This window comes from Stegodyphus dumicola, chromosome 7 (assembly GCF_044657685.1).
Source record: "Stegodyphus dumicola isolate Sdum_Otavi_A_Nest chromosome 7, ASM4465768v1".
Taxonomy (NCBI): domain Eukaryota; kingdom Metazoa; phylum Arthropoda; class Arachnida; order Araneae; family Eresidae; genus Stegodyphus; species Stegodyphus dumicola.
Genome location: NC_140774.1, coordinates 52,907,446 through 52,932,902, shown reverse-complemented (window position 1 = coordinate 52,932,902; position 25,457 = coordinate 52,907,446). Strand labels below are relative to the sequence as shown.

Below are 25,457 nucleotides of genomic sequence, written 5' to 3'. Positions count from 1 at the left end.
ACACACACTTAGTAACTCTTTTACTTTATTTAAATAGTCATTCGATTTTGTTCATAATTATTTTCTTTCGCTTCAAGAAATATTTTCAAGACATGCATTCATTAAAGGAAAACAATCGTATTTTCTTAAAGTATTATACTATAATCATTTTCTCAAAATGTTCGTCGAAAGATAAATCAACAAGTACAATATTTAATTTATGTAGAATAAAACATTTAATAAGGAACAACAGCACTCAAAGGAAATAAAAATAATAAAAGATTTGACGTAAACACATCATAAATCATCGCTAGTCTAAACATTTCCGCGGGGGGAAAACATCTGCTGCTGTATGTCAGAATCGAAACTAATAAATTCTAATGAACAACGTCCATGAATATATTCAAACTTTAACATTAAAACACGTATTCAGTGAAACAATATTATTCACAAATTAATTTACTATGCGCATTAACATTTTAAAATAACAAATTACAATTCAAGAAATAACGTTTGGTTAACAGAAAGCCGTTTGCTTTCGTTTAATACTCTTATGTAGTATCAATAAATGAGATTTCAGTAAAGAATTTACATTTGCTTTAAGAAGCAGCTTATAATAAATAATCAGTTTAAAAGAACTTTAAACTCAGATTAAACGATAATGTAAACGAAACTTATCTTTTCCGTTGAAATTGTCCAGTTGATGATTCGATGTGCTAGCAGCACGGTATGACAATTTTAATTACAGAATTCGTTTCCAGAATATTTGACCAGTAGTCCACACCTGAAAAGAAACTGAGCCGATCTCCAGCAACTAAAAGTTAAATTCGGGAGTAAGAGCTTGTTAAAGCCAAACGGAAATTCTAAACATTTTGTTGCGCCATTTTGGATTCAAATTTAGTTGGGCGCCAATGTGATGTAGCCGTTCCTCAATAGACACTAATGCCAGCTAGCTTTAAAAGGATTTATTAACAGAGCACACAGGAACGGTTACAAACAAAAGAAATATATATAAAAATGAAACATAAACGAAATGGAACATCAAACATTGAGAATAACATAACATAGTAAGCTATCATCATGGCGGCTGGAGGTCGACTGACGTTTTTTCATATCGCCACGAGATGGCGTTTAAATAAAATAGTTCGGTTACAGTTCATGACATGAATAAAATAGTTCAATTACACTTAAATAGGTCTGTTACAGGTTTTATTTTACGTAGGACTCGACTGTACCAATTTCGCTTAAATTTTTTATCGAACCACTTAAATATTTCAGCCCCTCTCTTAACACAGTAACTTTATTTATCCATTAAAAATTATTCGGCTAACGCATCTCTTTATGAAATCAACAATTTTTAGTGTATTTACAGACCAGTCCTATCCTTCAACATTTAACCCACCAGCAGTCGAGTAGTAACGTCGCTAAAGACTGGTAGTTCATTCTGGGGTTCCAGTCCCGGCAAGCGGACTGGCTGAATACGCGTTTTCGTAGTTTTCCCTACGTGTAACTTGTATACGAGCCGTTTCTCTAAGTCCGCTACGTGGCATCCCTCCCCCTCAGGCAGATAGCCCTCGATTGCTTTGCCATAATCAAATAATTCAAACCAATCTTCAACTTTAATAATTTGAACGAAACTCACATCTACATCGCATTAATTTAATTGTCTTAAATGCATAAACACAAAATTTGAAGCCTAAAAATTTTCTTCAGATTCTTCCTATAAAAAAATACTTTAATTTTTAACTATCACTCTAGTGAAAAATTCGTACGTAATTACTACGGTCGGGATCCAAGCATCCATATATATAATTTTGGCAAACATTTTTTAAATAAATTATAAGTTACGCCTAAGTAAATTTTAATTGTTTAAAAAATGCACTCCGTATATTTGTGAAAAATGATGAAAGTTCCAAGATAAAATAAGAGTTCCGAAATGAACGAAAAGTATTTAGGCTTGATGTACGGATTGTGGTCCCTAGGATACAAATTAACATCTAAATGTTAACCTCGAACAAATAAAAGCCTTCCGGAGAGAAGAAACCTTTTATCTTTCAACTTTGAAATGGCCCACTTATGTTTCAAAATTTCATTAAATGTCAACATGCGACTTTTAATAGTTCCCCCTTCCTTCTAAAAAAGACCAATCTCGCAATACAGATTTAGGTTAAGCAACCAAAAATAACAACAAGAGGGTTTTTTGTTCGGGGGGGGGAGGAAGGAGTCTCCCAAAAGACTTCCGCGCGGAACCAAAAAAAAATTTACAAAATACTTAGATGCCATCTTGCACGCATCTTCCGTACTATCTATGTAAAAAAAAAATTACCTTATGAAATGAAAGCAAATATTACTTCCCATTTTCAGCATATGCTACTTTATTATTAATTAAATTTTGAACAACAATATAATTTGTAGCAAAACAGGCCGACAACAAAACACAACCAGTGTTTGTAAATTTTTCCCACTTGATTTAACACAGCGGAGCTGGAGACTTGAATAACAGAGATTCCAATCATTTTTACTCGTTAAATTCGAAATTCATAATAGATAATGCTTAAATTCATAAGGTAGCATTTCTACCAGTTGAAACAGCTTTACTCCTCTCAACTACAGGTGTTGGTGTATTTAATTACGGCAAAGCACACAAGGGCTATCTGCCTATGGGGAGGGATGCCTTCGTGGAGGACTTTCTAAGGGAAACTGACTCGTATACACGTTACACATGGGGAAAACCACGAAAACGCCCATGCAGCCAGCCCGTTCGCGGGATTCGAACCTCGGACCGAACTACCAGTGTTCAGCGACTTTACCGCTAGGCCGCTGGTGGGCCTCTCAACTACAGGACAAGATTAAATAAATTGTAGTAAAGTTATTTACAACTGAATTGCGATGCTTTCAATATAAAACAGTAAGACTATTCGAACTTGCAAAACTAAAATTTTCAGCAAGTCAAAAACGTCTTTTGAAGATGAGTCATATTAAAAATCAATGTTAATTTTTCTCGATTGAATTTTTTTTTTTTTTTTTTTTTTTTGGAATACTGTAAAATTTTTACTTTTATTCTTCGATTAATCGAAGTCACATAATAAAGCCCAAACCTCCAATGTAGAGAGTTTTGCATTCCTTTTTGTTATCGATTTCGTGGCTATATGAATTGTTTTCTTGTTTACACGGATATTAAAAAAAGGAACTGAAAGAAATTGCAAAACAATACAAATATTAAATCAGAAGTCAAACAACAAAAATCAGCGTTATATTTACCAAATTTTCACAGGACTAGTTTCGATGGTTTTACCGAACCACCATCTTCAGCTGCAAAACCGCAAATGAACCAGATAGGAAATAATGATAAGATAAGTGGTTCGGTAAAACCATCGAAACTAGTCCTGTGAAAATTTGGTAAATATAACGCTGATTTTTGTTGTTTGACTTCTGATTTAGTATTTATTCGGCGTGTTATTGTGTCTCAATACAAATATATCTGGAATTACGTCAAACTCCGCTGTTTGACACAGTTTTATTCTGCGGTTCAAAACATTTAATACAGTTCTAGAAGTCACCATACGGGCAATCAAAACAATGCAATTTATGGAGAAGAGCAATTTGGAGAGAAGATTTATATGAATTACTTTTTTTTTTCATTACAATTTCATTATTAAATAACACAAATTAAAGCCCATTTCAAGAACAAAAAAACAGCGAAAAACTTCACAATTTAAAAAATGGAATATTCACCAGAAAACGTTCGTGTACATATAATAGCAACGCGAATTCTCGGCTTTTGTTCAACGAGTTAGCAGCAAGTGCTGTAAATGTCAGTATTGTTTTTAATATCCTTAATCGGCTCTCCTTCAAGGAAAATTGGATAGATTGTTAGATAAGCATACTTCGATCCAGGAAAGTGAAAACTGCAACAATAGTTTTAATATCAAAGCAGGATCAAGATGACCAAATAAATAAACAACAAAAAAAACTTGTTACATATTTAGAACAATTAAAGGAAAATCCTTACTTAACTGCGTCACATTTGACAAAAGATGTTGAAGTAAGAGTTCCAAAAATATTTGTGCCGAATCTAACGAGAAAGTACTGCAAAAACAACCATCATGGACGAGATGCACTCAAAAGCATTTCTAAAGAGAACAAACTTCAGTACATTCATCACCTTTGGAAAAGGAATACATTAACAGTCTAACAAGTTCTGGAAACAGGTAATATTTTCCGATGAATGCATATTCCTGCCTATGCGGCATCAAAGGACGAAAATTTTTTAGAAGAAAACTCGAGACAAAACTCACAGAAAAACTAATGCCAACCTGGAGGAAATGAAATAATGTTTTGGAAGTGCATATAACAAGCACTGGCGCATTACACCTGAATTTTTTTAGGGCATGATAAACAAATGGAATATTTAACTATCTGAAGCTAAGAGCTGCTCAGAAGCTTGGGGTAAACACCGATTATTACCTTCAAATAGGATAAAGCACACTGAAGTTAGAAAGCCCCGACTACTAAATATGCGGAAACAGCTACCTCCTCCCCCTTCCCAAGCGCATGACTTTTGTAGAACATTTGTGGGACTTCTCAGAACGTAGTAATTGTCAACCCAATATTTTCTCAAAAGATATATGAAAGAGTAAATGTTAAGAGAAAAATCGGACACTACAAGTTCCGAAGACTCATAAAAACAAAAGAATTACGCGTAAGATAATTAATGAAATTCTCTAAAGCATCGTTTCTTAAACTTTCTTTCACGACCCCCTTTTTATCAGAATATTTTTTACGCAATCCCAGACATTAAACATAGAATAAAGATATGCATAAATTAATGAATAAAAACCATGTTTTAAGAAAACAGTTTTTTTTTTTTTTTTTTGGCCGCAAACAAATTAAATCTTAATGCAATACTTGACTATACTGGATGTACAGCATCTCCAATATTTTCCAACGATATATGAATTTAATAAGTGATATAGCTGAAAATGTCGCTTCACGTAAGTATGTAGCATTGAATGGGGGGGGGGAATATTAAACGCCATTTCAAAAATTGCGGGAAATTCAGGTATACCTCCTATCCAGAATTTAGACAAGAACTTTTGCGGAAACTCGATGGATGGCTCAACAAAATTCTTTTTGGCTTTATATGACAGGTGATTAATATGATTATGTGATTTTAATAGTTTCTGGTCACAAATATGATATTTTACCAATCCGTACAATTTTTTAAAAAGAAATGAACATACAGCATCTATGTTATACTGTTTCTTCAGTCATTTCATATTAATCTCTTCACCTAATATTTATGGCAGTGATTAAAATGCGAAGAAAAATATTACTAAATGCAAATTGACTTACGCGGGTACATAAAAACCTTGCAAATATGAATTTTTCCAGAATTACCACTGATATACCTAACGAATTGATATGCACTCTAGTTTCTGCACAGCATCGTTATGGCAATTATACGCATATCAATCTAATATACTAATGTTTTAGGTGTTAACTAAAGAGTATTGTTACCTCGACCCCCCTCTTTGGTCTCGAATTCTTACTTAATTGTACTACATATATAAATAAATACGCAAAAACATCTCCCTGTATTGTATTCCCAAGACAGGTTAGTGACATTTAAACAAATAAAAACAGCCGCAATTACGTCTACATTTGACAACAACGATAAAACCGCCACGCCAAATGCACTCACACCTGAACATATGAACAGAAGGAAAAACCACTTACTTGTAACTAGAAATACAATCCACGTAATATTCGAACGGTAATCCACTAGTGACCTACAACTGAAATTGCAACTGTTGCCAAGTGAGTACAAGAAATTCACATTATATCCTCAAACACGCACAATCGTTGCTGTCAGATACACAACAACAGTTAGTTCCCTTCCAAGCATGAAAAGAAAGAACTAAATTGCAGCTCACACCGAACTTTCACTATACCTCGAACGCGTTCTTACCAGATAGGCACGCAACACAAACGCGAATAACGACACAGAGAAAAAGGAGGCGTGTTTTCGTTTCAAGGAACGGGCGCCAACCAGGTAGGTGATCGCCAAAAGCGCCGCCAAATCGATACGAGATATTTTCGGCAACCAAATGAAAACCCTGTTGTAAATTCAGAGGATGATAATGAATGGGAAAAATTGCAGGAACCATGTCGGAAATTGAGCTGTTTGCTCTCAAGTTGCAGTACATGAATACAAATGAAAGTGTAATTTGAAATAAAGATAGTACACAAAATTCCTTTTGTTATCATTTTGGTATTTTGAATAGTTACTTTTATTCGATTTATGGCGGCATCTTAAATGAGCTAATAAATTATTAATTAAGTACTAATTAAGGAAAATCTAAGTATGTTTAAAATTCTAATTATCCATTCCGAATTCGAAAATAATTTCAATGACGACTGTATACAGCTTAAAAGATTCGAAAATTATAATAGCTATAAACACTTAAAAAAAAAAGAAATTATCTACTGAATAAATATAAGGCTATTCTAAAACAGGTATATTACAACTTCATCACTCAGCAAAGAATTTTTATTTTACTATATACTGCATAACTGCAGTCTATTTCTACAATATTTTATTTTATTCGTATGGAGATAGAAATATTTTTTATCTTTTTAAACGTATAAACTTTTATATTAAAATTAATTATAAAAGCTTTTAAATTAATGTAAAATTTATATTAAATTAAATTTTATATTAAAAAGTTAATATAAAACTTTTATATTACAATTAATCATTAATTAATAATATATTAAATTAATATACTTTTTAAAAAAATGCGATAAAAGGAAAAAATCAAATTCTGTAAATACGCATTTGATCTAAATAAGATAACTCAATTCTCAGATTTTTCAGATCTGTTGTGGTCCCAGCTGGATCCGGATATTTTGTTATTGAATTCAAGTCATGGATATAAATAGTAAAATACTAATATTTCATTACGAATTATGTTGCCGGCTGTTGATCCAGCACACTAATAAAACTTTCCTGGTTTTATTGATTCCTCAGTAGGCCCACCATTAAGGTAGGGTAAAACGCACCGGCAATGGATTACTTAACGGCATTTAATCAATTATAATTGAAATTTTAGAAAATACAAGCATATTTGTATTTTTATCATTGTTCTGTTTATATTTTATAATTATCATACCAAATCTCACACAGAATGCTGAAAACTATATTAAAAAAATTTATATTTTTTAGGAAAAATTTCTAGAATTGAGTGCTTTTTTATAATTAGTTATAGCAAAGCATGCCAGAGCTATATGCGTAAGAGGAAACTGGAGAACGATTTAAAGGAAACTGGCCCCAATTCGAGGTCCAGAATTGAGTGTTATTAATACATTTAGACTGGCGGGTTAATTGGCGAGCTTTTATTCGAAATTGTGAGTACAGTACCAGTGCGACAATTTCTAGAATTATTATGTGAGAAACAGCGTCCCTCACTAAAATAAAATTTTCTGGTTAACTGCAGTTCTTAAATTCGTATTCTGTCACTTTTTATTTCGTAAATTATAATATCTTCATGCCTTTCTTTCATCTCTTGAGAGTGAGGCAACTTATCCCTTTTAACTCTCAGACTTCACAGGATGCGTTCTCCTATCCCACAAGTTTCATCCCACGACGAATCGAATCGCCGTTATTCAGAAGGTAGAAGTTTCGATTGAAGGGGAAAAGAAAATTCGCAGAAGTTTTCTGACTCTCTCTTCTCTCACTAGCCCAAAGGGAGCTATTAGTCTCGAAATGGGATTTTGCGTCAGTTCACTATAAACGTTGAATAAATTTTCAAATTGTTGCCACCTAATATTATTTGCCTGTATTATTTTTAAAGAAATGAAATAATGAAGAATCTGCATCTAAGTTTATATGTTCCTCGGAATGTGAGAAAACAACGTACCTAAGGCAGCCAAATTTGAATAACGTAGTCATGTGCCCGAATTTTGAATGTAGAATTTTATATTTCACATTCTGTAAAGGTTTAATAATTTTTTTATTACTGAACTCAACGGTTTGAAGGCAAGCAGTGGAAACAATGTACGGAATAAAGCGTTTTTATCCCCACCTCCCAGATTATCTACAGGAAATTCTCAAGATAGGCTATTTTTAAATATTTTGTGATTTTGCTGTTGAATTAAATTTTATATGGAAAAAGTGATGTTTAATAAATAAATTTAACTCACACAGAAAGAATTGCAATCCATCTTACTACAAAACTTGAACATCGAAACGCTGAACTGAGAAAAGACTGAAACAAATAGAACAATGTATGCCAACATTTAACACTGCATCGGAAAATCTAAACATATGCTACTATTAAATGTTTACACTTTGCTGTTGAATTGTACATGGCGTAAGTGCGAACAAACTAACACTTAATAATAAACCTAAAAAGACAAAAGGAAAAATGGGTTAGCCTAAGTGAGCGCAAAAAGAAGACTGGCTGACGGTGAGCTCAGCGAGACGGTTGAAAACCTTATCAAATCCTTGTAGGCAATTGTTAAAATCTGAAACTTTTTAGATTTTCTTTTTAGGCCAAAAAGGATTATTAGTCTTTTTGCGTCAGTTCACTATAAACGGTGTATCACTTTTCAGATTTTTTTGCCCTTCCTTCTTTAGGTTCCACCTCCCTTTTCTTTACTGCAGCTTTAATATTTTTAATGTATTATTTTGCTGTATCATTTAGGCATCTGAAAAGAAGTCACAACTATAAAAAGCTGTTTTCTGACTTTTAGATCACCTTGTGCCATATCTTATAGCCATAAACGATTAGTATTTTTATCTCTATCATAATTCCTAATTTTCAAATTATTTCTCCTATACAACTGTACATTATTTTGAATTTATACTTTTTGGTCCCGAAATATTTAATTATCTATCTGATAGCTGGTACTTAGTGAGGTAGATCAATCCGCTCTCTATCAGGTCCTCTTAATTCTTACAGAACTTTAATTCTTACAGAGCGACATTCCAGTGAGTTTAAGTCTTCTGTTTCCAGTATAAATTAATATCTTTACAAGCTAAACGTTTTGTTCAATAAGTACATGAGATTCAGACAAACCTGTTACTGCTTTGTGCGAGATTTCGGTTAATTAAGTTAATTAAGAGCGATAACTCGTTCAGTTCAAATGTATCTGCTATTTATTGTTACAAAAATTATTGATCTCAGGAAGAAAGGCGCCACGTATAAGGCGAAAGAGTGGATTTTCACGATATTGCTTATGATTCTGACTTCGCGTAAAAAATTCTTTACAGATGAACGACTTCTAAATTAGACTTGTCCGAGATCCCCATATAAGTAATTACGTGAGCCGTTAAAAACTACTTCTGAATGATGTTTTACATAACAACGTAACAAACAGTATGGGTTCATATGTAGAATTTATTGAGTAACTAAGTATAAACTCATACATTACAACACACACGGTAAATTTTGAAATGTCTGAGTTTATTGTAGCTTACATGGTATGGGCAACTATACAAAAGCAGCAACAATATACGAAAATAATCATAGAAACACAGAGACAAAACCGTTAAAAGTGTCATTCTTAAAAAAAGAAGAAAACTTTCCTTAAAATTTTGAAACTTTTGATCAAATGCTCGTTTTAATTTTTATAATATACTTTAATGGTTACATCCTCACTGTACATTACTCACATATGTAAATAAAATTTCTTTTCATCTTCATCTGTTGATTCACTGCTTAGTTAGTTGTAGCTCCCTACTGACAAATCTTCATCGGCTTTTTTACTGTCCATTTTACTATAATTCACATGATAAACAAAACAAAGGTTAGTTTACAAAATTCTAATATATATAATAACTTGAAATACCTATTAGGGAGTGGGGAAAAATTACAGAAAGAAAAAGATGAAACAAAACGGAACTTGTAGTCTCAAGGATCAATTAGCAAATTTTCTGCTCTACGTAAACGAAAAAAAAAAAAAAAAAATTCAAAATATGCATTGAAGGACGCATGTGATCTAGTCCCTTAGAATCCAAACCTGAAATAAGATACCTGAAAACTGATAGTTTCGACCTTGGATCGATTCCAGGCGAACGGGCTGGCTGCATGAACGTTTTCTTGGTTTTCCCCATGTGTAACGGGTAGATCGGCCAGTTTCCCTTACAAAGTCCTCCACCAAGGCGTCCCTCCCCTTAGGCAGATAGCTCTAGTGTGCTTTGCCATATTCTACGAAACCAAACTAAAACTAACACCTGCAAAATGCTGAGCAATATTAAAAGCGTTAGTCATTCAAAAGTCTAGATCTTCTTTTATAGAATCATGAATTTTTTACAATGAAAAGTATCTATTTTTACCTGCATTCGATAATTTAAAAAGAAAAAAATGAACTAAAAGTTATTTTCAAATCTACGAACTGATTTTAGCAGAAATCTAGATCAGCATGAAATCATATAAATGCAAGGCAGTCTCAAAAATCAGTAAAGACTTAATCCACCCCCCTCCCTCCAGTCTGAACAAATGGATGCAATGGACTGAGAATTTCACGAATATGAATCATAGAAAGAAAACATTTATGTGTAGAATAACTGTTTAGTCCAAATTTTCATCCAGAGATAGCTATTTTAAGATGATTTTAAGCAGAAAAAGATGCAGTTGGAAGCATTTCCAATTTAAGCATGTAAAATTACTTCCCATATTCGCCTAAAGCAACTTCAAAAATATGTAAATAAAATTTCTTTTCATCTTCATCTGTTGATTCACTGCTTAGTTAGTTGTAGCTCCTACTGACAAATCTTCATCGGCTTTTTTACTGTCCATTTTACTATAATTCACATGATAAACAAAACAAAGATTAGTTTACAAATTTAAATTAAATGTCTTTAAACAATCACTAATCATTGAAATGTTAAGTATGGATTAATAAAATTCTTTGCAGCAAAACTGCGCTTGATCATCGAATGATGATAAATGGAAGGTACGAAAAAGCGAAACGTTTAGTTAAGGGCTGAAGACAAAAACATTAATAATTGTTCTTCACGCCAGATTAAGCTTACAGTAAGTGGCAAATGTTTCCCTTGCGAGCAGTTTTTATTTTATTTTGAGAGACGTCTGTATTAACTTTACGATTACTTTTGTGTTATATTCTTCTAAGAATTCCCAATCAAGTTGCTCCCTATTAAAGGAATTACATTATTTTTCGCACAATTACTTTTAACAGTGGAAGTAATAGCCACACCTTCATCTACTTTTTTTATATCTTTCAATAGAATTTTTTAACTTCCCTATAGAAGCATTTACTTCTTTATAAAAATGTAAAAAGTGGGCTCCACTAATCGAGGATTCTTGGACAAGGCAACTAGCCTAAACACACATTTCTAAATCCCCCCCCCCCCTCAGTATTATGCAGTTGTTAGAAATCATTGAATTTTTCTTTTCTTTTAGGTCTCTTTTCAAGATAGTAATAAACATCAACAAGAAATCATTTATTTATTAATAAAGAAGCTGCAAATTTTTTCACCTCCTAAATTGAAAGTGATAGGCACAACCCATAATCAACAAAATTTTAATTTTTGTATTTTCATGATGCCTACACCACCAGTCTTCAGGCCGAATCATTACTGGTACATTGCCTGTATCAAGAGTTACTTATATCCGGATGAAGGTTATCCACACGAACACCATTTTCCTTGATTCTTAAGTTTTAATAATTAGCTGTGCTATATTAAAAAACCTGTAAAATTTCCTTCCAAAGAGGGAACACAAAGTAAACAATTCTGAATTTCTGAAATTATAGTATTAAAAAGGAATGAAGAAATGCAGAGGACTGTTTCAAACTAGTAGCTGCTGTGCTCAGTGTTTCATGTGGCGCACACGAAACACTGAGCACAGCAGCTGCGCTAGACGCCCATATGGATACGCATAAAACACGATCGAATTTTCAGATATACGTGTTAATCACATCAAAATCACGAATGCCATCAGGAAGAAAAGAACTAATATTACATTATATTCTAATTTATTTTAATGGAACATTATATTGTAATTTAGATAAATTATCCTGAGATTAACTCGGTATGTGGTTTAGAAAAAAGGCTACTGTAATAATACTAGCATACTACTCATAGAAAAGTTAACAGTGTAATTGTATATTTTGTATAATACGAGGGTTATTTTTGGAGCTATTCTACAATAAAAAATGAATTATTAGTATTCGGGATATTTTATTTTTTCTCAGATTTTACATATTTTTAGGCATATTGTAAGGATTATATTTATTTATCTAACAATTAAATTGAGTTAAACTTCCTTTCCTATCCCTTCTTAATTTCAACTTACAACTTCCGGCCAGAACGTAGTTTTAGAATCCCGTTTGAATACAAATTGAGGAAGAACGGTATCTAACCGCGAAGTTCTACTGTCTTAGTGAGAGAGAACCAGAGATTCTAATTAGCACGCGTCCGCCTTAAGGCTACTCTCTCTTAAGCTATTATTACTCTCGGCCACACTTTAGGCCCTTGAATGCTTCGCAGTCAATTAGCGTTAAGGGGCCAACTCCGTTAGAATCTTGACAGCTTCGGCTATATCTTTTTAGTTAAGATCAGTTTAGTTTAGTTCTTAGTCTCTTAAGTTCAAGCCCGAGTGTCGGTTTTATTATACAACTCCAAGATGGAGTTCTGTTACACCTGATTGGAATAATAAAGGGTTATTTCACCCCTCTATCTTATTGTTTTCTGTCACACGAACTCAAGCGATTATTCGCTTATCAGTTCTTAAAATTCCTCACATTCAACTGTAACTTAAAGTAAACAGTACAGAATCTTACAATATACACACTTTATTTTTGTTGCTGTGGAAGCATCTGTGACAGTTTAACACAAAATTTTTACACCCATGGCACAGAAGTTGCCGCTAAGTGAATAATTATTCCTGGAACGTCCTTTCCTTCACCGGTTTGGAAGCGTCTACCGATGAGGAACCTTTTTAAATGTAGGAAGACGTAGCAATCAGTCAGTGTAACGAGTCGGCTGTATGACAGGTGATTCAATTTTCTGAGAGACAAAAGATCTGGTTAACGATTGCTTTTCACGAGCAATATGGATCACATATTTGTGAAGAATGAAGCTCTGGTAAACGATGCTTATTTTGGATTGCCCGACCACGTTTTCTCAAAAGCTTGACACTATACAACAGCACCTTTTGTTACACTTTATAGTAAGACGTCCACCAGCGGGTCTCTTCGTGAGGTTCGCGCCACAGCCTAGTTGCCTTCTTGCAGACTGAGACTGTCTGTCTATTTGTAAAACATCCTCTTCCTCGTCGCTCCAGCGACTGCTACTTGGATTTAGGTATCATCTGAGACAACATATCCCATCCCACGTGTTGATGTGACTTAACAGCTCATCCCCTTCACGATATGAGATAAAATACCAAAGCACCGGCTGAACTCTGCGTTCTGTTTTAGTGGTAATTATCCCCCGAATATAATGAATGACAACACAGCTTCCTGTGGCCTAGGTTTTAGAAGTGACCACGAAACTATCGGAAAATTCAAAAATAGTGAAAAAGTAATGAATTGCCCGTTTTTATAAATAATGATTTCTTTGCATAAGACTGTTAGTAGCCGAAACGAATATAGCTTATTATGCACATTCTCCCAGCTTTTAGGTTTCACACACTTACGAGCTGTACCACAAATTTCTGATTACCTTTCTCGGAACACAAATTTCTCACATTTGGCAATGAAACTTCAGAAATGTCACATTTCTTGCTGACGAGAAGGGAATAACAGACTTTATTTCGTCAGCCAATATTATTAAACATTTTAATCACATGACAAACAACCCACAATGCAAAATAAGGTCTGTTTTTGTACAGGGGATGCCGGGAGATAAAGCGCATGTGCAAAACTACGAATACAAGCGCTTTTAAGAATATACTGCCAAAAGGTACAAATTTGGAAATTACACTAAGTGTTCAGCAGACGCATAGACAACGAAAACAAACATGAGAAACAGAAGTAAACCTCCAAATCCGAAAGTTACATTAACATGCATATACTGTTCAGAATTTAAAGAAACACTTTTATTAAAATTAATAATGGACCAAAATGTAAAGAAATAATTAAAGTGCACAATAGTTCAAAATTAATAAAACGATTATTTTATATCTAAAAACACAGTACATCGTCGATCGTGCATCATTTGCAAAATTTCAACTTCTAAGATCTTTCGGCTTCGAGATTTTTGATATCAAAACTGCTATTCAAATACTATGAGAAGAAATTTTTAATCGCTAATTTTGAATCCACATGAAACCTATGTTCTTCACCGGCAAATTTTCTAATTCCTAGGATCTTCTCGAGTTTTTAAGCTATTATTTGCCTAAGTATTATTTATATCAGCGATAAAATTTAAAATAACTATAGGAATTATATATTAATATTATAATTAAGGAATGAACTATCCATTAGGGATTCGTTTCTGCAGATATGATTCAAATACTATCGAAATCAAAATAACTTTTTCCAAAAGCTTAAAAAGCAAACATAAACTCTTTCTCTGCTAAGGTATATAATTACCATTCATTTTTGCCAATATGATCTTTCACCCAACAAACTGAAGATCTGTTTCATTTACTAATCCAAAGAACGCTTAATGGATTTAAAGGGACAAGAAACCTAATTCTAATAATACAACGCAGAACACAAAATTTTGAAAACACAGATTTCATTTATAGCAGCACTGAATTCGTGAAAATTCACGAACACCTCTACAAGCATTATACAGAGGATACTATTTTATTACATATCTATGGAAATAGACAAAATGCGAAAAACCATTCACTATATTTCTTCCCGAAAACGCATGCCTATATGATGCGAAAAGGCGGCTGGAAGCATCCGTCTGGAAAAGGATATTTCAAAATCGCTCGGTTTGTAAATGATTACTTTTCTTCCGGAAGGAATTTTTTCAATCTTTCTAAATCCCTCCACTGTCACATACCAGAAAAAGCAGTGGATGCACAGGGAATTTTTGTGAATTTTCTTCTTAAAATGATATCAAAACGTAAAGGCCAGTGACTAAAAATATATCAAGACCAGAATATAACCTATTATTTTCTTCTACTATAAGATTTTTTAAAATTTTAGTCGGGGGGGGGGGACTTTAATATGCACTCACGCCATTTCTTAAATTACAAAACTATTTTTAAGAGAGAAAGTAACCAAAAACTAACAGTTTAATCATTCAGATTTCAGACAAACATCTGACACGTTGCTTCATAAGAATACAATGATGATATTTCTCTTTACGCACTGAATTAAATTTCAGACTCTCACCACCGATATAGAGTTCCTAATTTCAGTTATTTACAAATATATTCCCGTTGAAGGAAATCTGAAAGATAGGCATATTTTTCGATTTATCTTTCATATTTCATTTGTTCGAATTCTTTGATATTTTAAAATTACAAAAATTAATTTTAATTCAGTGGCAATAAAAAAACACAACAGATGTCGGGTTCGTCGCAAAGGCTTTGACCACACGTGATGTAAACAAACAAGTCGTAACACTGGTAGTGTGGGCGACAAAGTAATTCAGAGTTAATTAATTCATTGAAGCTAAGCACACTAGAGCAGTTTGTGTTAGGGAAGATATGCCTTCGTTGAGGATTTCTTATGCGGAATTCGCATATTCGCATTACAGTAGAGTAAAACCAAGAAAACTTCCACGAAGAAAGCCCGCTGGCCGAAATTCAAATTTACGTCGAACTACCACTCGGATACTACTAGGCACAATTAATCAAAAGATTTCACTTCAATAGGAAGTGTAATTCAAAGTAAGTTGCACCTCCTCCATCCGCTGTGAATAAACTCTCATATGACGCTAACGTGCCGTTCCTTCGTATTCTAACTATAACTTCAAAATTTTGCAAATGCTTCTCAGACTTAAACAAACATCGTATCGTCAAAGAAGATCAAAAGGCAGTCAGCTACTGCCATACCATGGGTAGCATAAGCCAGGTTTCAATGAGGCGAAAACTTAAATACTCGTCTAAAAAAATCTGACGTGTACACCATATGACTTCCTTGTACGGATTATTAAATTATACGCATTTTTTCCTGCATTTCATTTAAACTTATTTTATTAAAGATATATTTCTCTTCGAATTCATTCAGTTCTCCCTTCGGGATAAGGCAAAAATAGATTAAACCTCAAAATATATTTACTAAAAATTTTAAAATATAGAAAAATATACGACACCAAATACTGTTAAAACAATTTTTATAATTAAAATTAGAGTTTCCAGCCAAAAACTATCACTTCGGCCAGCGGGCAAGAAGGCAGATTTTTCGGTACAGAAAACTGAAATTTTACTTTTGGTCCCACTCGGCGAAAAGACACAGAAGTTCTTGTACCAACTGACTTAATTCACTATTTTGCTGAATTTCAAATGTAAACCAATATGCCTGCTATAGTTTAAAAAAAAATAGGTTTAGCCGCATTTAAACAACTTTTAAATTGTTGATAATTCTACAACTATTGCATGCAGATTAAACAAAGGCATAAAAACCTTAACCTGAAGATAAGAACAACATAATTCAATCATTTTTAAATAAAAAATGCGCAATTTACCAACATACAATAATAAAAAAATAAGCTCACAGAGCTGATTAACAGAGTGGGTATGTATATATATATATACTTTTGGTGCGTCCGATTGCAACCAAAAAGGGACGTGCACAACTACATGTTATAGCAGTCCCATATATAAAATTTCAACGTTCAGAGGCTACTCGTTATTGAGTTATGCGAGATACATACATACATAGGTACGTACGTACAGACGTCACGAAGAAATCTCTTCTGAATCCATTTTAAATCTTTTTTGCAACTCGTTTTGGGAAAAAGAGTCCTTACGTACAGATGTCACGCAAAAACATCGTTAAATTGCATTCGATAGCGTTTGAAATGGATATTTTCTTTGATATATGATATCCGAAAACTTTCGCGATCACAATACTTTCTTTACCTCGGCCAAGGGAATAAAAAAGGGCTCATCCGATGGGTAAAATCAGTTGTTAGAAGATTTACAGATTTCGCCTCTCTTCTTCAAGCTATATATATATATACCGTAGAGACATTAGGTATTTTTTGGAAACAGGCAAGATGAAAAATGGGGAATTGCTTTCGCCAGGAATCGAACCACGAACCTCTGGAATACCGGCCCAGCGTGCAGAACCACTACACCACGAAGGCACGCTAGGAAGGCGGAAGAAATACCTTATATACTACCCTTTTTAAAGGGCGAGTGGGGTTTTTTAGGGGACACACAATCGCTAAATCCTGGGTGAGGAGAATAAGCATCCAACACCCTTTTAGTTCGGGTGTGACTAATACTACTATTAAGTATTTTTGGAAGCAGGCAAATGAAAAATGAGCAATCGCCTTCGCCGGGAATCGAAGCACGGACCTCTGGAATACCGGCCCAGCGTGTAGAGCCACTACACCACGAAGACACGCTAGGAAGGCGGGAGAAATACTTTATAATACAGTTGGTCTATAAAGTTGTAGGCCTTTTTTTTTAACCTAATCTCGGAGAAGCTGCCAAACAAATAATTAGTGTCAATAGTTACTTTCATATCTGACCTTTTTTCTGTTGCTATATCGTGAGCTAACGAATGGCTTTGAAAAAGAGAATAAGCGAATGACTGAAGAGCGAGAATGGAAATTTTTTTGAAGCTGCGCAAATGTCATCAAGCAGTTTATTGCAAACAAAAATATAGCTGTTTTTATTTATTACTCTCACTTTTCATATATGAACTCTGCGTTTTACTTCCTGTTTCCAAGCATAAACTGCACTCCTCTTAAACTGCACCATTTTGAAAGCACTTTAGAAATCCAGAAAAAATGGAAAGGAAGAGTATTACAAGATCTTATATCTGAGAATGAAGTAATCCTAGAGCTTTACGAAAGTCTCACAATATATATTGCATCGTAAAGTACTACACAGAAACATTAACAGCAATAAAATCCCCACCTGTTCTCAGCACAGATATCTACTTATTATTAATTGAGCTATAAAGCTTTCTAGACGTACCATATAAGCTCTGACTATTCTTTAAGGATAGCAAAGCCGGGACAAGGATGAGGGAAGTGTGGCGCTTGCCTCAGGTGAATAACTAGGAGTGGGGCCAAATTAACTATGAAAATTCAGAAATATATTTTAAAGAAAGAACTTTATTAAGAACTTTCAACTTTGGAAAATATCAAGAAGTGTTAAAGAGAATTTTAATGTTACAAACAATCCAGCTGAAAAAGAGATGAATTAATAACATTAATTTGTTCTAAAATATGCCGATATTTCACAACACTATATATTTATTTTCTAACATTAAAATTTATTGTTGGAACTAATGCATTAAAGGTAGCATATGCTCGTTTACATGAACTTATTGAGCTGCATAGTCTAAAATTGCCTACAATACATTTCATACTCTGAAATTTGAACTATAGCTCTCGTTGCTTTTACAAGCTTTCTTAAGTCCGCTAACTGAGGAAAGACGGCGTCGCAACTGCCTGTACTTGTTGCAACAGACTTATCGTATAAATGCTCATGTTGTTGTTGTTGTTGTTGTGTGTGTGTGAAATTTGCCAGTTAAAATAAGATGCATTTTTCAAGTTTTTCTTAATTGTATCCTTATTTAATTAGAACTCTAGTGAAATTTAGAGTTGGTTTCATTTGCGATTATTTCTGGAGGATTCTTTGAAAAGAGTAGTAGAATGTCAACAAATAAAGAAATTTAGAAAAATTTTTTTTCCTAATTATTCAGCTGTTTATGATGAAACCAAAAAGATTGAATTCTTTGGTTGAGTATCAAAGATATTAAAAAGTGGTTGTTTCTGATTTTGAGTGTTTTGTGAAAGATTTAAAACAAATCGTTAAGGCTACTTCTAACATAACTAATATTACTGTAAAAAAACATGTTTTAAAATTTTTAGCTTCGCCTGTTAATTTTAAAGTAACTGATATTTTGAGAAGATATGTTTCTCTTGCTAATGAAAATTTAAGAAACACAAGTTCTGAAAAAGAACGGAAACGTGAAGAAAGAGAGACAAATGAGCGCAATAAAGCTGTTGATTCAAAGATTGGAAGGAGCATGAAATGAAATATAACAAATAAAATTAAATAAAGAGTATTAAGCTTGTTTATAGAACCGTACGGATTACTCTATTAATTTAAGTGGAAAAATTCTAAATCAGAAAAATTATCATTTAAGGTAATTTCATTCAAAGAAAGGATAACATATTATCTAAAGTATCATCTTAGTAAATTTATTATCTAAAGTGAAAAAAATTAAACCATAAGTATCTGAAATGTTCGCAAAATTTAAAATATTGAAGCCCATAGAATTAATTGATAAGGAGGGGTAAAGTATCTCAATTTTTAAATTGTGCTTATAATGTAGGGATATGATGATAATAATAATCTATAAAAATATTATCTAACTGCCTATTATCGGTCATATGTAAAACACAATTAGCTGCCAAAAGATGTTCTGCTCAAATCAAATCTTTCTTACAATAAAAATTCGTTCGACTGCTAAAAGATAAAAGATACAAGCCAATGCACGTCCTCAGTAGGCGGAAGTGACGTCGCAGAAAAGGGTTGTGGTCGCAGCCATCTTGGAATGACCTTTTTCAAGCACTGAACATCCTGTCTAGCACATGACGCTTTTCAAACATTTAGTTCTGCTAAAGAGCGTTTTCAACAGTTCTAGCAATAAAGGTTAAGTATAGAAGCTAATTTAGTACTATTATCGATTTACGTTGCGCATGTTCTTCTATTCAACCAAGAACTGAATATCATATTGAAAATAAGCAAGCATATCTGTCTCCATTGATTTACTTGTTTTTTCTTACCATATGTGCTTTAAACAGCGTATGTCTATAATAAAACCCTATATATATTTTTTTCTTACTACCCTTATAGGCAGGTAATGTTATTATTATCGGAGAAAGGGGCGCAGGAATTTTCATTTGCAAAAAAAAAGGTGGGTGATACACACGCTCGGGATTACCTTCAGGGGAAAGTCTGATTTTTCATGTACAGCAATTAACATATTTTTCAAACTCAAGAAACACATTTTTTCAGGTTCAAGAAATACATTTAGTCACGTTCAAGAAACATTCCGAAATGAACACAATCATTTATTCTAATACAGCTTTGTCGCCTGCTTTTGGAACATCGTCGTAAAGCCCCCAAATCCCTAATTCTGGCCTAAATATTTAGCGACTTCATTTCCTATAAGCCCACTAGCCTCTCATGTTAAGCAACAGAGCTGTCCTCAAATGAACTCTTCTTGTCCATGTAGCCTGCTCTTCAGTCACTGGCAATACAGCTGTTCGTTATTTTAACCAATGCATTCTTCACCCAAGTAACGACTTCTTGTAGGTTAGGCTTCACAAAGTTTCCTCGTTGATTTCTCTCTAATCTATTGTCAATGTAGTCATTGATTTCCATGCGCCAATGATCTTTAAATGGCTTCTTTATTGCAATATCAAGAGTTTGGAGATATGCAACCATTCCTGCGGGAATCATTATTTGATCAATTCTTATTACTGCAAAGCATTTTTGTACGGTTTTAGCGCAGTGAATGCTAGCAGAGTCCCACACTAGCTTACCTTTTTGGCCATCTCGCAAAACAAACAGTAGAAGTAAATCGGTCCACTTCCTTATTGCTGCTTGTGTGCACCAAGTTTTTTCAGTCTCAACATAAATACCTAAAACACGTTCGATTTTCTCTTTCTTGCTCGAAGTTTCTTTCCATTGAGACGAATTGCCAAAATACATGTAATGCGTGCACTTTCGTAACCAGCGGCGAGAATGTACATTGTAGAGGCACCGTTCTGATCAACGGCAATTCGAGACGCTTGACCCATAAACACTGCAGTTTTATTCACAGCAATCATGTTTGAGGGACAGTAGAGAAGCCGATGCCATCAACGAAACACTTGAATGCAGGTGCACGTTTAATCGCTTCAGTATCTCCTAATTTGTCGATCTTCTTAAAAACACTTCATATCGTTGAAGGAAGCCATCCACCCAGTGTTGTGATGCTTTGAATTCGTCTGGCGATATGTCTAGCTAAGGTGCCATTGTAAGAGTAAATGCTTGATTATCAGCCTCGCGAACAACCAACCACTTTGCTCTTCTATCAGCAATCCATACACAAATGATGAGTCCTAATTCAGGAAATAAAACTCAGAAAATAATGGTTGCCGACTTGATCCCCACTTACGCTTCTTTGTATTTCCCTTATCGACCTACTGACTGAGGTTATTGTACTTTGACAGCCATTTTCGGACCATTCGTAAATTCAATTTATTCTCTTTGCAGAAAGCTGTAAGATTTTTACACCTTGAGTCTTCCACAATTTCTTTCTTGTGCTTGACGGAATAGATCTTTCTTTTTGCACTCATTTTATCTAAAATTTATTATTAAATCAAGGGCTATAAGTTCAAAAATGTTCCATAACTGTTCTTTTCACGCCATCGTCGTCGCTAAAATTGAAAACCATTTAAAGAACAGATAAGTGTATCACTTAGAGCCAAATCTGGGCTGTAAGGGATAGGTTTCCTTAAACGCACACTGCTGTTCTTAAATTGCATTGACGCGTTACTGGTTTTGAATTGCTGAAAGAAGATGGAGCATTCATCTTGCAGAGACATTTTTGATGTGAAATGTTCATGCAGTTCAGTTGTTTTAGATAGATCCAATCTTGCTATTTTTCCCTTGACTTTTAACCTCCTATCAGTCAATAGCTTTGAAATCAATGCCTCCAATAGTTGGCCACCACGAAAATCATCATCTACGAATTCTCGGCCCATGGCTATCACTATATATAAGATCCCTCCCCCCCCCTTTTTTTTTTTTTGACTAAGTCCTTTTTGGGTTAAAAATTTAATTACCAAACGATACTCAATTTTAAAAGTTTCAAAATGAACTAGCACATTATTTTTCCCTCTAAATTGGTCAATCGCATGACGTTGGATATAGAAGCGCGCATTTACCTCTTTGCTTCAGGTGAAAAAATATGTAGGCACGGCTTTGGAAAGCAGATTTCCTGAAAGCACTTAAAAATTAAATTTATAAAAATATTCCTCTTTTACGGATCATATATGTCAACTCTATTCCGCAAATACACCAATCCGAATCATATGTACACGTATAGTTATGAACCTGGCATCTGTAGTCAAAATAATAGTAGTGATACGAGGGATAGAACCAAGACAGCAGGTTCTCAGACGTAAGTAGTGATGAGTATGCATCACAATTAACTTACGCTCTAAACTACACTGTCGAATGGGTACAGAAACAATAATTTATAGCGCCGCAAAGATTACTGTATAATCCTGACAATAATAACGTTTTAATCAAGCTAAACGAAGGTGCATCCAACTCATTATTTCGAACGTTCAAGAAACACATGCTTAGAATAACCATACATCAATAACTCAAATCTTTGAATATTCCCTTCTAAATCTATAGGAGCATCGCGTCACGTGATTTCATAGCGCTGCAGCTCAAGGGCCTTACGCCGAATTAAATGCCAATAGATGACATAAATGCATACATGAAACATAAGCGACATTCGCTGTTATTTTATAACTAACAATATAACACGGATTTCTTTCGGAAACCCAGCTGAAATTCAAAATGCCTAGGAAGTATGCCCTAATACAAATCGTTATCTACAAAAATACAAAATTCTGAATTAATACATTAATTAGTGTTTGCATGATTGTATAAAAAATAACGTTTCATGAATACATTATTAGATATTAGATACAGGTTTTTTAAAAAAAACACTGACTGTGGCATTATATTTTCAGCCATTCCTTTTAGGCTGAAACTTTCAGCAGCAATTATATTGCGAACAGCTTAGAAATTACGGTATGATAAAAATGGTGCTCGTAAACTCTAATTGCGTAAAAAAGGAAACTACAGGAATGGGATTAAAATTATTAATCAAAGCTCATGGATTTTAATGAAATAAATTTATCAGCTAAGTTAATGATTTAAATTAACTATAAAGTAGCATTTATCAAACTACACTTTGCAGAATAGTCTATTTGAACAGAAATTTAACTGAAGCGAAAGCTCCAATACAGTCAGACTGTTTAAATTCCAACTAAGATGTTCGATAAACTAGCACGTAATAAAATTCATGATTATTATCTCGAAGCTAGCCTATAAGAACATACTCAAAACTCAAAACTGATAAAAGCAAGTTCTTTCATAGCTTGAAGAATAATCAGTCATATGCAGACCCATCAAAATGCATAACGTTTGTTAAAAGAATAGAATTTACATCACGCTGTAAAAATTTTTAAATTAAAGAATACAACTTACATGACACTGGAAAGACTTCAAATCGGTTTTTTTGGTTCACTTTGATGTTTAAAAAAATTCCATCATAGTCAGCATTTTAAATCGCAAAAGTCATGACATTCTAAAAGATAAAAATGACAATTCAGAAATGGAAGTCTGATTACGGTTATAAATAGCATTTAGATAAATTTTTAATTTAAATATATTGTATCGCATTTCATTAAGCGAACTATAATGGCATAAAAGTGTTTTCAACAATTCTTAATATATTTTAGGACTTTAAATAAATGAAAGTGCTTTATTAGATCTGTAATTTAAAAAAAATCTGAAAGCTTTCAGGTTTTATATTACGTTCAAAGGGGCTCTTTTTTAACGTTTTGTGCGTTAATTTTATTTATTAAATATCATGTTTTTCACACTTAAACTACGTAAAATTTAATTCAACAGCAGTACCACAAAATATTTTTTAAAAAATATCTTTAGAATTTCCGATACACAGTCTCGCACGCCGGAGATAAAAAAAAAAATTTTTTTTCGTATAGTGTTGCCATTGCTCGCTTTGAAATCGTTGAGTTTGTTAATCAGAAATTCGTTAAAGTTTTACAAAATATGAAATAGATAATAAAACAAATTCGAAATTCAGGCTTCCACATACCCATGTTCGGGAGGAGGATTACGTTATTCAGAATTTGATGGCTCTAGGTATCGTCGTTTTTTCACAGTGCAAGAAACATACATACATTCATGCAGTTTCAATATTTTTTAATTTCTTTAAATATCATATTTGGTGACAACAGTTTAAAAAGTGATTCGCTGTTTATAGTGAAACGCCACAAAATGCCGTTTTGAGATTAATAGTCGTTCTGCGCAACAGCCCCTTTGGGCTAGAAACTGGCTAAAATTTGACAATTATATTTATTTCGGATAGTATTTGTTTTATGACTTAAAATTCATTCCAACAAAAAGAATTGTTTTCTTATGCATATGAATAGGCGTCCAAAAAAACTATTTTATTCAAATGTTCAATACGAAATCTAAATTATCCCCCCCTCCGCCAAATCTTTAAATGCAGTGTCAATCAAAACAGCTTCAGTTTAATAACGTTAATTTTCCCTTTCTTTCTCTGTTTTCTTTTTTTACAGACTTGTTTTGTATACTTCCGATAACAAAATGCTGCTTCATGATATTATTGCATTAGAGAAAATTTCAATTAAAGAATACAGCTCAGCATTCACTTTATTCAGCAGAATCCAGAACGAAATAAATACAGCAATTATAGATAATAAACAAATTGGCTGAAAATTTAATCAAATACAGCCAAATCCCTTACATTTTTATTCAAGGACGTAGATACAGGGAGCAGGTTTGGTGTATTTAATTACGGCAAAGCTATCGAGGGCTATTTGCCTAAGGGGAGCGATGCCTTCATGGCGAACTTTGAAAGGGGAACTGGTTCGCCTACACGGTATAAATTAAGAAAACCATAAAAACGCCCATGCAGCCAGCCCTTTCGCCGGGATTCGAACCCCGGTCCGAACTACCAATGTTCAGCGATTTTAAGGCTCGGCTGCTGATGGGTCTTTATAAAGAACAGAATTAAAACCTTCATGTTAAAATACGTACTTTTAAGCACGACAAAACGTCTGAGATTCGTTATAGAAACGACGACATTTTATTCAAAGAATATTTTAATTTCAAGGAACAATGCTTTCTGCGAAACTGAATATACTGTAGGCAACTCTGCGAGATTTAATACATTCAGAGAAATGGCATGAATGACAGCCCCGCCCAGGCCTAATCATCAACTGCATCAGATACCGGAGAACTATGAGTTAAACTGCACGAAACAGCAACTGCAATATCGCCAATAATTTCATTCTAGATTTGGTGCCAGATTCATAGACGTAAAGTTTCTCTCAGTAGCAATACATTGAGATTCAGTGCAAATCCGGAGACATTCGAAGTAATGATTTAGCCAGGGACAAAGGTGATAGAAGCCAGTAAGACGGCGCTCTGCACTGCTGCAGTAATAATTAATTTCAAAAAGCATGAAGGTTATGAAAAAAAAAACTAGTAATCAGTTAACATATTCTCTAG

At 33.7% G+C, this 25,457-nt stretch overlaps 2 protein-coding genes across 5 annotated transcripts in view; one reads left to right on the top strand and one right to left on the bottom strand.

Moving 5' to 3' along the window:
- Positions 1 to 25,457, bottom strand: part of LOC118181010 (putative phospholipid-transporting ATPase IM) — a 487,240-nt gene that overhangs the window by 334,665 nt on the left and 127,118 nt on the right. For 2 of the 4 annotated variants that reach the window (XM_085820207.1, XM_085820204.1), the window contains exon 3: positions 23,382 to 23,481. The exons of 1 other annotated variant lie outside the window; for it this stretch is intronic. The gene's annotated coding sequence lies outside the window, so the exon portion shown is untranslated. Of the gene's footprint in view, positions 1 to 5,718; positions 5,971 to 23,381; positions 23,482 to 25,457 lie in introns of those variants that run through there. One more of the 4 variants, XM_085820203.1, reaches the window with a different exon arrangement.
- The window catches only part of LOC146996185 (uncharacterized), a 228,893-nt gene that overhangs the window by 192,747 nt on the left and 10,689 nt on the right, over positions 1 to 25,457 (top strand). The gene's annotated exons all lie outside the window — the stretch shown is intronic.